This window comes from Ambystoma mexicanum, chromosome 12 (genome assembly GCF_040938575.1).
Source record: "Ambystoma mexicanum isolate Mex_15411 chromosome 12, UKY_AmexF1_1, whole genome shotgun sequence".
Lineage (NCBI taxonomy): Eukaryota > Metazoa > Chordata > Amphibia > Caudata > Ambystomatidae > Ambystoma > Ambystoma mexicanum.
The window spans coordinates 316,338,876-316,355,462 of NC_090936.1; positions in this window are offsets into that span (position 1 = coordinate 316,338,876).

Sequence of the window (16,587 nt, forward strand, 5' to 3'; positions counted from 1 at the left end):
GGAGACATGGGCAAACCCCACTTTCAAGGATCCTACAATAGAAGATGTTATATCCAGATTCTGCCAATGTTTAAATGACATTCGCCGTCATTGAGAAGGAGACCCAGTGCTACACCCTAAAAACAGTATGCAGACCACACTTTGTAGTCAGATGGAAGATGTTATTGTGAACAATTAACCCATTGCTGTCTCATCAGAAATGCATTTCTGAAGACAGTTTTTCACCATTGTGGCCAGTATCATGCACAATTGCAAGTATGACAAGCATAAGGCTGAAGCAGCTAAGAACACTACAAACTGCCATCAATTTGCTAAGGAGATTTCCACAGCTACAAAATGACTAAGGCGAGATGTGCACCTACTTCATCACAGCAGCCTGGCAGTAAATTATTTAACTATCGCAATATGGGCCAGGAAAAGCAGAATACCATAAGCGGCACATAAGTGGAAGGTGAACAGTGAACGCTGGCAAGAATTGGCATGTGCTTCACATTTGCAGGATATGTGGCTCTTTTGGAAGATAGTCATGGAAGCAAGGCCATCTAATAACCTAGTAAATGGGGCATGTATAGACGCTTGGGTCAATGTATTGCTGAGACTAAATGAATTCGTACAACACACACTGGAAATATCTGTGCTACAAATAATACTTGGCAATACAATTTGCAGGTACAACAGAGTGTACAAACGATTAAAAGTACAAAACTATCTTGAGCTCCAGGGTCCGGTGGCTTATGCAGCCTTTTGCTTAAAAAGCATTCGGTATGGTGGGATGAAATTCTCCATAGATTATTTCAGGTAATTAGCTCTATGGGCCAACTTCCTAATTCCTGGACTGACAGCACAGTTGTTCCTGTTTACAAAATGGGCAGGAGGGACGACGCAGGAAACTGTAGGATCTTGGCCATGCTGGATGCACCTGCCAAAATCTGTGCCTGTGCCCTCCTAGCTGAGCTTACCAACTGGATCTCTACTAATAACATCATGCCGATGAACCAAACTAGATTCTGGAAGATTTCTAGCACTATTGATAACATCTTGACCTTGGTCACAGTTGTGTAGACCTCTTGCACTTCTCAACGGCAACCTGTATATGCCCTGTAATCCAATTTTAGCACAGCATGAGGCAAGGTACGCAGAGACCTGCTCTGGACCAAACTCCAAAACTGGAACATTCCCCAGGGAATTCTTTATATGATTAGGACCCTTCATCAGAAAACCACAGTCAGAATAAGGTTGGAGATAGGGGGCAAATTCACAGACTGGCTACCCATCGCTATTGGTCTCAAACAGGGGTACATATTGGCACCCTCATTGTTTAATCTCTATTTAGCAGATTTAGCAGAGGCCATCTTTTCTAACAGAGCGTACCCTCCCAAGTTAGGGCATACCCCCGTACAATGGTTGGGGTATGCTGACAATCTTGTTTTGTTGGACTACACACCTAGGGGACTTTAGATGCAACTACATCTCCTCAGTACATATTCAGACAGTAACAGACCTAAGATTAACGCCATCAAAACCAAGATAATGATTTGTTATCCTGGGAAACATCATGTTGGTTATAGCTATAGGTGGTTACTGAACAGAAATAAGGTGGAAGTGGTCTTGCTCTACAAATATTTGGGTGTGGTTATTGACAATAATCTAGACTGGTCTTCCCCGCTAACTAGATTAACAACCCTAGTAAATCAACAACTGGGCACTCTCTAAGCCTTGGCACTCAAATATGGGGGCTACTCCATAGAAGCTCTCCTCAGGGAGAATAAAGCAAAAAGAGTATCTACCATTTGCATATGCAGTTAAAATATGGGCACATAAATTCAGCAGTAATCTAGAACTCCTGGAAAGTAAATGCCTAAAGGTCCTGAGCAGACTGACTTCCTGTATGCCCGTTGAATATTTGTATGCAGAATGTGTTCTTTGAAAGGTCAGCTCCTTCAACATTACACAACGTCCAAGCCTCCATTGGAAGATTGTTAATGCTCCCGACAATTCCATGTTAGCTAAGATAGCTGTTGGATACACATACCTTGATCCAGATTTGAGAGGAGGGGTGATAGATACATCTATAGCATAGCACACATTTGGCACACTCCTCTCAATGTTGAAGGAATGAGCTCAGTTACAGCAGAAGCAAGATTTTGTATAAAGTAGCTGTTATTGAGCTTAACAGAAATTAAATATTTGTTAGCTTTGCATCTAAGGCAAACAGTGGACCATACATTGAGTACTTTGTACAGCGCTGTAGTTTCCCTCGCTACACGTACACGTTTCCTAATAATGTAATTTTGAGTGAATATATGAAAATTAAATGTAACCTGCCAGATTCTTTAGCGATCATAGGAAGAAGCATCGGATTCCCTAGAATACCAAGAACATGCAGACTGTGTGGTAATTACAAAGGGGAAACTACGCGGCATTGGCTAATGGTATGCAATGGTCTAAAGCATCAACGTAGAACATTTTGAAAGGCTTATGGCAAGATGGGAGTTATGCACTGAGAACATTTGGAATTTGTTTATAATGGGCAATGATTTTAGTCTTATTTACCATTTGAGCAAGTTTTGAATTCATAATTATGATATAATTAATGTAATTTCTAATTAGTGATGTGACTAAGTTATTTGATGTATTTGTTTTATTTGCATGTATAAAAAGTTTTAAATGGCTGCATTATACAATAAAAAAAAAATAATATGTCGTTCTCAATCACAGAATACGCTGTTAGTATTGGTGATGTATTATGTTAATGTTATTGTTAAAGGTATTTATACAGCTCACCGTCACCAATGGAGTTGGTCTCCAGGCGGATCTGTAAACAAAAGGTGGGGGGCAGGGTGTTATACAGAAACCTGTGCAGTTCCCTCTGGGACCACTGCAAAAAGTTTAAGTCTACAGGAGTTAGCAGTAAACCCAATTGGTAGCAGTCTGTACCACCCAGATTTACCTGGTTGCTGTGGCTGAGCAGTCAGACTTCTCTCAAGATGAGTTAGGCCATATGTGGAGTATACAAGATAGGGCAATTTACACAGTAGAAGAAGCAGACACGGAACAGAGCTTGGGTGTAAAGATATATAATTATTTATTTAAAAACACATCTATGAAAAACACACTGGCACTAATACGGCAAACAACTTCAATCACAATTACTATAAGTATATCAATCCCCTAACAATATTTCGACAAGTCTAGGTTCTACGGCACCACTTATTTGCAGACAGAGGTGAATGCTTTAACCTAGATGGCACTCTAATATTCGTTAGAACGGGAGAGAAAAGGCAGGGTATGAAACCAACTCGGTACCAACGCTTTTATGAAGCAAATGCAAGGCAAGTAAGGCAGGGTCTGCTGTGGATCACAAAGTTCAGAGGCCAGGCCCACTCGGAGAGAGGCAAGGCGGTATGTCCCAAAAAGTATCACAGTGGAAATGCACTTCGAGTCTTTGTAGCAAATTGTCACAGAAAGGTTGGACCAGTTTAGAACAAAAAGTTAAGAAGGTCTGGAGGCGACCCAATGGAAAGGTAAGGATTTAAGACACCTCACGCTAACCGTCACAAGGGAAGTCAGGCGGACACAGTACCTTGAAAGTGAAGAGACAGCTCCGACGGGGGCAGTTGTTCCTGGTGGTGGATGCAAGTTGGGGCTTTGCCGGAAGATGAGAGGATCTCGTCGTCGAGGAAAAGTTGAAGATCGTTGCACCACCAGGGAAGAGACCAGCCACGGAGAGCTCCATCACAAGGCACCACCTTTTGGTCACGGTACAGTTGTTAGTGGCTATCCGGTTGCCGGGGTGCTCAGCACAGGCAATTCAACCACTACGTCCTGGAAGCAAAGAAAAAAGCAAGGGACTGGTTGTTCCCACCAGTCAGGGGAAGAAGACTCTCCAGCAGGGAGATCTCCTCTGTCGTTGGGAAGTGGTGAGTCGGTTCAGCAGGGCTCCACCGGAGGTGTCGTCGTTGCAGGTCGGCTCAGCTTTACCCTCGTCGGATTCTTAGGTCCTGTGGCAACTTCTGAAGATCCAGTCCCAAAAGCCCTGCTTTTATGCAGAAAACCCCCATTCATTCAGCCTAGCTGTAAATCAAACACGCTAAGTGGTGAGCGGGGCGGCTCGCCACTTGGGCCAATCACACCAGAGTGCGACTTGAGTTGGCAAGGCAACTCAGTCCAGGGTGCCGAAACCCCCTCCCACACCCCCTGTGGTACCCAGACAGAATGGCACCACTCTAGAGGGCTTCTGTGTAGAAGCCCGCCAAAAGTGGAACAAAGGGCTCAACCTTTGGTTCGGAGTTACAGAGGTGAACACAGACGCCATTTTAAAAACCGAGTTCTGGCAGAAAATACCACCCGGTGAATTTATTTAAGATATATAAACCGGCGGTAGGTTAGAGACTAACGTGAAAAAGTATTAGCCTCCAACAATGGGAAGAATCCTATAGGAATATATTCGGGGTCGAAGCCAAAACTCGACGAGGGGGGACTGGACAGTGCCCCCTCAAACAACAGACCCAGGGGTAATCGAATTACCCCTACCTGTACGTCCACAATAGGATGGTTTGTACTAGTTCTGTTAGTAAATGTAGGTCTAGTAAAGCCAGTGGTGACTTTACCCTGGGAGACAGTAGTCAGTCCCAGGGTATGGAGTCTATGGTGGGGATCCTCTAGGACACCCCAGTGTTACGGCACGGAGGGTGCGGTGTAACACACATAGCAAAACATATGAGGCCCTATGGAGTAAAAGACCCCATAGCCCATAGAACACATTGACATTCAAAAGAATCAACCACATTCATGTCCAAGAGTGGGAAAAAGAGTCTCACTCTTGGCAGGATGAAAAAAAACAAACTCCAGGAATCCAGCAAAGCTGCTGGGGACTCACTAGGTTAGGAAATTCAGCCTAAACAGAGAATTCTCCCTAACACAGGGTTAGTGGATGAAGAGAGCGTAGGAAAGTGAGAGTTGGTGTACTGTTGGCAGCTTCAGTTCTGTTTTCATTGTGCGCTGAGCTTGGGTGTGGATATAGGATCGAAACGAGTCCTTGCGTGCTGCTGTTGTGATCTATGTGTTGATTGTTTGTTGTTGCGGTGTCATTGAAGTCTGTGTGGTTTGCTCTGAGAGAGGTGGATGTGTGGGTTTTTGTGTGAATTAAGTATGCAGAAATTTGAGGTTTTGGTTAGTGGGTTGTATGTCTCACAATCCTTTTAGTTTAGTTTTATGTATCAGGTTGTCATACTGATATAATAATGGTTGGTGATTATTGTACATGTCTTACTATCCCCTGGGCACTTTATAAAGACAAAGTTCGATATTTTAACTGACCAGTTGTAAATGTTGAAAATAAAAGTGGTGCGATGTAAAGAGATCAATAAAAATGTTCTGCATTCTGTGATGATTAATGTTACTGTCTTCATGAAATGACATTGCTCACCTTTTTAAAATCCTAACTATATACAGATATTTGGATGCGGTATCCTACTAACCTATATGGTGGAGGACACTACCAGTTACACTTTGAAAAATGAAATAGTGTTCTGAGTTACCAGTAACTACCTCAATAGTAATGAATCATCCACCCAAGTAAACAAGCCAACTTGAAGATGCTGCAGAAATCGCTACGACAAAAGTATTGCCAGGTATTTGTCAGATGATTAAAAATAGATTATCCTGGCCAATGCCTATCAAAAATATGAACAGAAGCATGAATTGAAAAAAGGATTTGTTGTTTTCCAGGCCATTTTCTCTGTGTTCCATATCAGTTTGGAGCCATGTCTCTACATTACACGACCATGTCCGTGGACCCTTACATGGCAACAATATTTGTATGACAGTACAGGTTGCCACAGTGCTAATAGAGTCACTGACCGAGATTATCAAAAGATTGGAAACTGTGTGGAAACATTCATCCAATTCATATTACCTTTAATAATACAGAAATAGGAATCCTAAAACTCAATGGGCAATGGAGACTCTGTGCAGACCTAAGCTGACTGAATAAGAGGGTACACATGTCAAGTTGGCCTCTCTCTTAAAATGCAAATCCAACATTCCAAAGTATTCTCTGCTCTCAATTTGAATAAAAGATATTGCACCTCCACAGTACTCCATGGACACTAATGGAAGCTAGCCTTCAACGTTTGGAGGCAGCAGTCTGCATGGACTCGTACACCATTTAGGTAAATTGCAGTGGGAATGCATTCCTTAAAAAGGCTGTGCTTGACCTAGGAGAAAGAGAGAACTTGGCCTGTGTGGATGATTTATTGATAAAAAGTAAAACTGTGGAAAAAAAACCTAGTGGAGATAAGTTATGTACTGACACAGTTAAGGAATGCAGGTAATAAATGATCATTCAAAAAGCACCATCATGCAAACCCAAAGTAATTTTGTGAGCCATGAAATCGCAGCTGAGTCCCTTCACCCTTCAAAAAACAATATTTGCACATGGGGAAGAGCACTTAGCCAATCAAGTGACTGGAGAAAGAGGCAAGAACACACAGTGTATCACCCGCATTTTCCCACCACTAGAGTTCCTTCATTGGGAGGCACCATCTTGACTGTGGGGAGGGTACAGGGGTGGCTTTGCTCGGGCCTACCCAGGCTTGGTCTGGTGGTCCGGTACCAACCGTGTATGCCACCCAAAATGGGTGTGATTGCTACATTGAAGCTTGACAGAAGTTGAAGATCCCCACACATCTAAATAAATTACCACATATTTTAGGATTGACCAACTGCAGTTGCAAATTCATAAAGGATTACACAGAGCCTTTATATCATCCAATAAGACAGGGTTGAAGTGGGGGTGGGGTGACTCACCAACAGAGGCTGCAAATCAATTGAACAGAATTGTTCCCAAGCTCTGTGTTTGGTCTATCCCATTAAAAACAACAAGGTCTTTCTGGAGGCAACATTTTCTTATAGCCGTTTAGCTGTGAACTTGTATCAGACAAATGACCAGTTTAGAAAGGTCATTTTGGAAGCAATGAGGATATTGTTACCTATCAAAGTACACTTTTGGGATGTGAAAACATACTCCTGTCAACAGACATTGAAAACCCACTTTCCATTGATCCATGGTGAACATATAATTGTTGAGACCTCCCATCAGCTTCAACAATATATGCAGGGCCACCAGATGTAGACTGGTAATATGATAATACCAGGATTACTACTGGGAATCTTTCTGTTCAAGGCTACTGTGTAGAAATCAGATATGGCTAAAATGTAAAGTATCTGATGGCTCATTGATTACCAGACCAACATGACTGTGTCATGTATTGTTCTCTAGAAGCTAAACTTTTAAAAACAAATGGAAACATGAGGGCATACATGAAGAAAACATCTGCGTTGGAAATTCACTTATCTGGTTTATTCAAAACAAAGTCAGGTGTGAGAAAAACAGCATAATGCACATATAGATATTTTGGGGATCATTTTTCACTTTCCACTTTATAGCAGATGTACTGAGGCAGAGTAAAACCATATTTGAAAGGGCTGACTGTATCTGGTTGCCTGTAAAGGATTTTTGTGAATTTGAGCACTTGTGAAAATGATTGATTTGAGATAACCTGAGACTTGCCTCCTTTACAACAGTGTAAGCTCCCTCAAATTATATGGCATCAAGGACCAGCTGCCCAGAAGCGGCATGCCATAATCACCAATCTGCTGTCAATCAGTCCTCTTTCTCTCTGCTCGGCTTGACAACAAAGGGAGACATTGATGCCAATAGCAACAGCATGTTTTTCAAAGTAGACAACTACCCACCATCTCATCTCTGAAAATCCTCCTGCAACCGGTACGACGTCCTTTCATCGCAGGGTTAACCATTGCTGGGTTTTTTTCATGGACATTTTAAAGAAAATAAAAACACATCGAATTTTAGCTGGGGTTAGAAATATATATATATATGGGGTGTGGGTGTTTGGAAATAGAAAACAAATTAAAGGGGATGGGGATTTCTAGGGGGGGGAAATTCAATCAGTTTTTTCGATACAATTTCCACAGAGAAAAACCCAACGAGGGTTAATCCTGCAATTAAATGACATGGAACCCTGCCAGCCAATGCTGCCATCCAGTTCCTGTGGCATGCATTGGATTGCAATCCACAACAATAAGGAACAAATCATATCCCTCACTCATTAGTACTCAGCTAAATATCCTCACATTGTCTAATTCAATTGAAATGATGAATGCTTGCCAATTATCCAATGAAGCATGGATAAATACATATTCATCCTGAATAAATGTTGCTATTCAAGTGATTGTTAGAATCCTTAGACTCAAACCTGAAGAGCTGTTTTAAAACAATATATCTATAACCACATATTAGTCAAACATTTTATTCAGAATGCCAGCACATGTAGAAAGTATACATTCATGCATAGAACATGTTCACAAATCTTTCTGTAAGGAATAAACAATAGCTTAACAACATACACAACAATTTTCTTCAACAAAATCAAATTAGCGTTTAAAGGACCCTTATAACTTTGCCTTAATTAAAAGCATTGTATCACATTATACACTGATATTATCACCACTACACAAGAACGAAGGTGCAAAGTGTTTTTGGATTGCCAATTTCTCAATGCCCTTAACATAATATAGGAAGATATTTTTATAGGAAGAACCTCACCCTACAGTTTTTTCCATATTGAAAAGAATGTGCTTACATAATATTTGGGAGATCAGTTGGTACATACAAATACCTGGAATGTATGGGGACACTTGTAGGCATAACTATAACAATAATCAGAGAGAATCTGAAGTGCTACATTGAACATATGGAAATATACTAATCAAATTCTGAGGTACCATTGCTCCAGGGTTGAATATCAGTGTCTAAACTATCAATAAACCCCACACCTCTAATACACCAGAATGGATCATAACAGATTGGAATAAACAAGCAGACAATTTAAATTATAAACCTCCTTGCCCAATTTGGTAACATGCATGGAACGGCTGTCTTATCTACTCTAAAGGTTGTGGATCGTTGGTTAGTTGCAGCACAGCGGAAATACCATTATTACGCAATAACAAAAGGAGTGTCCAGTCAAGGTTGTAAACACATATCTACTTATTATCACAACAGACAGTCTATGAACACTACTAAATTACCACCTACCCTATAAAGGAAAGCAGTGGACAGACAGTTTAAAAGAAGGAAAAGGGATGCACTCTGGATACAGACAGGTGGGTAGTTGGTATGGTTAATAACCACAACGGTTTATTAAGATTTCTTGGTTTTAGCACACAGGTGGAAAAGGGTCTTACAATGTCTCTAGGGTCCTTCTGGGAAGGACAATGGGGGCCGAACCACAATGTACCTTTTGCTGTTGATGTTCTTGGTGGTGGACGGGGTCAAGTCCGCTTCAGGGTGCTTTTCAGGCTTCTGTGACAGAGTTCGAGATGGGAGTCATCTGCAGGTTTCAGGTGGCAAGACAGTTTGGCGAGTGAAGCATAACCAATGGCTGCAGGCTGGCCTAAACATCAGCTCAGTTTCAGGAATCATTATCTCAGTGCTGATCAGTGGTTCTGAAGCTCTTTTCAAGACGTCTCAGATGTCTTGAAGCAACTGCAGCTTGACAACGGTCAGTGTTGCAGTTGGTTGCACATCGAGGAACTCAACTGGCTCAAACATTTCCTTTAAGGTGGACACTAGTAGATACTTGTCAATGCACTTCTTGAATGGGCTTGTGTCGTCCTTTAAGGTGGACGGCCCACAACTATGGAGTGTGTTTCAGACATCTGCCTTGTCCTTGGTTGTAGGTTCAGAGACCTTCTGGCACTCCCTATCCAATCAGCTTGCTGCAGAGACTGGCAGGGCATGCATTGTGCTGACTGGATACCGGTTCTGGAGCAAATGGAGGGTCCTTTGAGTTCTGTTTCTCAATATGTTTCCTGGGAGAAGTTTAGGGGAGGAATCTTGCTTCCCTCTTTGGATGTGCTGGTCTTCCTTCACTGGAAGAAGCTGTAAGGCAGGCTGTACCTTCAGCCAGGGTCCAAGGTTGAGTTATTCTTTCTTACTTCTTGTGAAGTCTTCATATGATCTGCCAAAGAGTGGTTCAGCCCTCTTTTAAAGCCAAGTGGGCCACAGTGATTGGTGTAGGCTAAACCTACCTTAGTGAAGCAATCATGGGGTCCTTGCCAACATTCTTCTGTATGTGTAAGGTCATAACCAGAGTTCTTTGCAACAGGAAAGGGTAAGGGGCGAAAACAGGAACAAGGTGTGTCACAGAACTAATATGGCAGCACCCTTCTCTCAACAAAAATACCTCTGGGCTCACTCCCTTGTGCTCCTAAGCCCCACTCATCTTCCTGTCTGTTGTGTTCAAAGAGTCTCTCTAGTTAATGGTCCTCTATGTGTGGTTCCTGTTAAAGCGACAGGTCTCCCTTGCAGCTGCTAAGAGACCAGACTCTCTGGTTCCTGAAAACCACATTCTCGTACCTTATGAATGGGGTCTCACTAGCAGGGTAGCCTACTGTAAACAACAGCCCCAGACATGACAGTTTACTGCTATTGATACCGAGAGGCTGGAGCTGACTTCAGGTTTACACAGTTACACATGAAGGGTTGTTGGGTATCCTGTCTCCTTTGTTATGCTCAGCAGCCAGGCCCTGAGTGGGCCTGTTTGAAATACCCCCTGTTGGTATGATAATTGCTGCCACCAGCTTCAGGGCCTAACAAAAGAGCTGGGCAGTGCCATGGAGCATTTGTCAGTTAATCAGGCTGACCATGGCAGGGGGAAGGTCGGTCCTCCCCTTTCTTCAGTGTCCTCCTTGGCTGTCACACTGCAACTAAATATGACAGGGGCAGACTGTGCCTGTAGGCGGTGTCCAGCCCGGAGTGCACAAGTCTATGCTTTTGCCATGGTGGGAGCATAGGAAAATGTGTGTGGATTAGCCCTGCATATTTTCCGGAGGTCAGTCTACCATCATTCCATTTCATTAAAATTGATAAGCAGCGAATCAGTTATCAATCAAAACAGTTTTTATTTTAATCACAGTGAATTCCATAAAAGTATAAAACAAAAATAAATAATACAGTTCAGAAAAATAATCACGATACTGGATTGATTCTCCTATCAGCATAACATACGGCTTCTAAATAAAAACTCAACCACATATTTAATAGGAGTCATTAATTTGTCCATTGGAAAATGAGGCACCAAATAGAAACACTGGATGCCATTAGACACCTATTTATGCTCCATCACTGAAACATTGCCTGATAGAGTGTGCAACTACAATATTGGAGAAATAACAGTAGAAATTGGAACAGTTTTAAATAATCTGGCATACGACATAGACATGCTGGTTTAAAGAATGTGATAGGCGGTACAATGTACATCATTGTGCGCGGTAGTATAAACAATCGAATGAAAGACTGCAAAGATTAAAAGCATGACTACTAGAGTTACTCACACATGCCATGGGACAGCTTTCCTAGTTCCTTTGCCATCATCTACTCCTAAAGTATTAGTAATGGGAGTATGAATATTGAGTGAGCTTTCCTTCCAACAAATCCGCCCCTTGACCAAATCGATTGGATTAGAGACTCCATTGCATAAACTTTCCAAATGCCGCAGTCACAAACTGATCCCATAAAGCAATGTATGGCAGCTTTTCTATGTTATCCGCTTGAGTTCCTAAATCACAGTTGACGACTCACCCTATGTTGTAGAGATCACCTGCATCCATCCAGTCCCAGTTTTTATGACTGCAGCGTTTTGCATGCTCGGACTTACAGTTATGTTTTTTTTCTCCAATTTCTCCAATTATATCTATCGGCTGCAAGTTTCAGCATCTTAAGCACATTGATTAAACCGCTAATACTCCAAAAGGTGCTCCTGTTGACTTAGGACCTGCTGAAGACTCTGTAAAATGTAACCTCCTGGCGTGGTGCGCTTTATAAATGTTAATAAATAAAGAGCATGTTAACAGTAGAACAAATAAACATTTCTGCTTTCATACTTTTATTGTCATCATGCAAGTGGAATTATGGTTAAAACAAGAGATCCAGGGCACCATTGAAAATATATATACATATATATTACATGGCCACGGTAGTGGCCATGTAGTTATGGTTAAGTTGCTTTTTCCATAGGAAGAACACTTTTTGGGCGGCTTATAACTTTGCTCTCCCTGGACGAATCCTCACCAAACTTTACAAGTATATGGCTCACTCTGAATTATTTTACAAAGTTTGTTGAGGATTCGTCCAGTGGGGGCAAAGTTATAAGGGGGGTCGCAAAACTTTTTTTTCCCCATAGACTGATCCCGAAGCGGCTTGGTCCCGAAAGCGTGCTTTTGCAAATTTGGTGAAAATCCGTCCAGTAGTTTTTTTTAAATGACCAAAAAGTAGGTCACAAAAAATTAGTGATACCTGTGTTCGGTCCACGGACACACTTCCCTTTCACTCCGAGGACAGTGTCCTGATTGGCCAACCGGCCTGCCTCATATCCGCGGACATGCAACGTGTTCGCTGATTGGACGGCGCAGAGCGTGGAGCGCGTCAGATTTTCAGTAGACGTGGACGTCCGCGTACAGCGTGGTGAAACCTGGTTGAAAAATTGTATTTAGTAGAGTGTGTTGGTGTGTAAGAGTGTTTGGGGAGGGTGGGAGAGTATGAGATGGGTTAAATGTTGTATTTATTTATGTGGTAGACCCTCATGTTGTGTTCGTTTTTTGTCTGCGGACAACACGGCTGTTCTGAAATGTTCTAAATAAACTAAATGGGGGTGTTCTGAGGACGCAATATGTGTCTGTGTTGATCGCAAGCAAGCTAAAACTGTTCTAAGAACACTCGCGGTGTCCTGAAATGTGCTTAAATAAACAAGATGGGGGTGTCCTGAGGACGTTGTCCATATTGTTCGCTGGTAAGTTGGAAGTGTTCTAAGAACACTCGCGGTGCCCTGAAATGTGGTAAAATAAATAAAATGGGGGTGTCCTGAGAACGCAGTGTCCTGAAATGTTCATAAATAAATAAAATGGGGGTGTCCTGAGAATGGTATTCCTGTCCGTTTTGTTCGCAGATAAGTTGAAACTGTTCTAAGAATATATCTTGTGTTCTGGGATGTTCGTCAATAAACAAAATGGGGGTGTCCTGAGGACGCTGTCCGTATTGTTCGCTGGCAAGTTGAAAGTGTTCTAAGAACACTCGCGGTGTCCTGAAATGTTCGTAAATAAACAAAATTGGGGTGTCCTGAGGATGCTGTCCATATTGTTCGCTGGCAAGTTGAAAGTGTTCTAAGAACACTTGCGGTGTCCTGAAATGTTCGTAAATAAACAAAACGGGAGTGTACTGAGGACGCTGTCCGTATTGTTCGCTGGCAAGTTGAAAGTGTTCTAAGAACACTTGTGCGGTGTCCTGAAATGTTCGTAAATAAACAATGGGGGTGTCCTGAGGACGCTGTCCATATTGTTCGCTGGCAAGTTGAAAGTGTTCTAAGAACACTTGTAGTGTCCTGAAATGTTCGTAAATAAACAAAATGGGGGTGTCCTGAGGACGCTGTCCGTATTGTTCGCTGGTAAGTTGAAAGTGTTCTAAGAACACTCGCGGTGTCCTGAAATGTTCGTAAATAAACAAAATGGGGGTGTCCTGAGGACGCTGTCTTTATTGTTCACTGGCAAGTTGAAAGTGTTCTAAGAACACTTGCGGTGTCCTGAAATGTTCATAAATAAACAAAGTGGGGGTGCCCTGAGGTCGCTGTCCGTATTGTTCGCTGGCAAGTTGAACGTGTCCTAAGAACACTTGCGGTGTCCTGAAATGTTCGTAAATAAACAAAATGGGGTGTCCTGAGGACGCTGTCCATATTGTTCGCTGGCAAGCTGAAAGTGTTTTAAGAACATCATGTCCGTGGACATTAAAAGTTTCCATAAGGCATAGTTAAAATGTTTGCCTCTATGGGTGTGATATGCTGCGATGGTTTTGGCCAGGGCATAGAGTCTTGGGAGCATGGCTTATAAGTTTGGGATCCAAGAACAAATTTATAAGGAACAAAGTTAAAAGCCACTATGGGTGTGATATGTTGCAATGGTTGTACTTATTATAATATACTTACTGTTTGATTTAGTAACTGGGGTACATGTATTTCTTGTTAATTTCTCTGATAAAAGAAAAGTTCATGTTAGAATTGGTATTTTGTAACGACTTATAACATTGAATAATCAACATTTTTTTTTACCCTCAAATTTAGTAGATTACAAACCAGTGTACTGTGCAATTTGCTCAGTTTCTGTGTTTGTTGCTAAAATAATTGTGTGTGTGGGAGAAAAAAAAAATCCATGTTGGATTTAAAAAAAACTTTTTTTGTTATGCTACAGTCTATTTGTTTGTTTGTTCTCAGCTGTTTGCATATTGTACAATTTTGGAGCAGTTAGATACCAGTGCCGTACTCTGTTTAATTTCTGATGTAATTTAGTGGTATTGATTTATCTGTTTGGATATTGTAAAATTTTGGTGCAATTAGATATCAGCTGGCATATTCTAACTGTCTATTTTTTGATATAATTTAGTGGTATTGATTTATCAGTTTTGATATTGTACAATTTTGGGACAGTTGGATACCAGTTGGCGTATTCTACCTGTCTATTTTTTTATATAATTTAGTGGTATTGATTTATCTGATTAGTTTTTGTAGAATCTTCGGCCAGTCAGATACATGTTGGAATATTCTAACAGTTTATATTTTTTACTACAAGTTTAGTTAAGGTTTAAGTACAATTTAGTTAATACATTTTGGTTTTAAGAACATTAAATAAGCGTTTGAAAGATTTGCTGGTAATCTCTGCTTAAGAGTAATGGTACTATCATTACATTCAAACCATCCACATTTCTTTTTTATATATGCAGTGTAGTGACCTGAATTGGTTGTGGCTCCTGCGTGGTAGATTATATTATATTGTTGTGAAGGTTTTCTTACCAAGTCATACTTGACCATGTGTGAATCCAGTCAGCTTGCAGTTGTTTTTGGTACCATCTGCATTGTAACATAGAATCATTAGTATTACGTATTTACAATGTGTTTGTATTAGTAAGGTGGAGCGATTATCCGAATTGCAGGGAGAACATAATCTACCATGGTTTGCATTTTGTACAAGTTGCTGAAATGGAATGGATTCACAATTAGGTTTGATATATATACGAAGCATTCATTGGGGATTTGTTCTTGTGTCACATTGTTGCAGAGAGTGCATGTATGTTTCCACATGTATGAAATCTGGAAGATTTCATTTATAGGTATGCTTTTGTTTTCCAGTACTTGCAGTAAGTACATTAGAAATTCTTGTGGATCTTCCTGTGAGTTTATAGTGAATTTCACCATTCCAGCACAGTAGTCCAATAGTTGTCTTATTCCATAAACACTATACGTGTTGTCAGGATTGTTTGTTGTGTTTCTTTGAAGTACTAACATTTGCCAACACAATTGGTCTGTACTGTGTAAGTAAATGTTGTCAACAATTGGTGGTAATTGAAATAGAATATTCATTGCTACATTTGCGTAGCAACTTACAACAACTATATTTGAGAGTTTAAATGGACCAGGTAGTTCTGTATCTGAGTGATTTTTTTAGTTTGTCTTCCTTCTTTGATGAAGTACCTGGTTTACTTTCCCTAATTGGTTCTTTTATGCTTGTGGTACTTGATGAAGTTTTAGTTTCTTTTACTCTCTTTGGAGGATTTTCAGTGACATCCTGTTGCATTTCTGTTTGATTTAGTTTTTTTTTTACAACGTTTTACTTTTTGTGGAACAGAATATGTGTTTAGATGGGGGGTGTATAGTGAACGAAGTCTATTGTATTCTAAAATGCAAGGAATATCAGCGTTTACTTTACTTGCATCAAAGTTGATTAGAAATAGACCGTCAAGTGTACGTAAGCATGATAGTGCTATGCAGCTCATGCCTTATTTAAAGACTGTGTTACCATTGGCTATCATTGCTTTGTCTAGGGTAAGACCTTCTTGATTTATGAATGGTGACTGCGTATGCAAGTATTAGTGAAAATTGTTCCCTGCGTATATACATGTCTTTGAAGAGAAGGAATCGAGCTGTTGAGCATCCTATCCTTTTTACTTCTGAAATTTTGTCAAAGAGAATATTGACAAACTGAATTTTGTTGTCACGTGGGTATGTTTGAAAGCCAACAACTGTACCCAGTGCTCCATTAACTAGTCCTTGGTCCACGTCAAGGTTACATTTAAGCATTACTCTGCAATTTAAGGATCATTTTAATATCTTTTCCAACCCAGCTGTGTTGGAGATTGAATTTTCTAAACTGTTTGGTCTTGTTGTGGCTTGCTCACACATGGGTAGTGTCATACCATGTACATGTAGTTTGTCTGTGGCGCTAATTTCCATTATTGGTTGCATTTCTTTATTTAACATTATTTCATTGAATTTGAAACAGCTTGCAAGAGTTGGCATTAAGGCCATACAATTGACATTTTTGTGGGCTAATTCTTCCATAATATCTGTAGCACATGCATTATCGCCATAGAATGAATGAATGTGCCGGGTTTTCAATTTTGCTTGTGCTTCTTTAGATAGTATACCAAATCTAATACTTTTTAAGATGTTGGCATAAGTG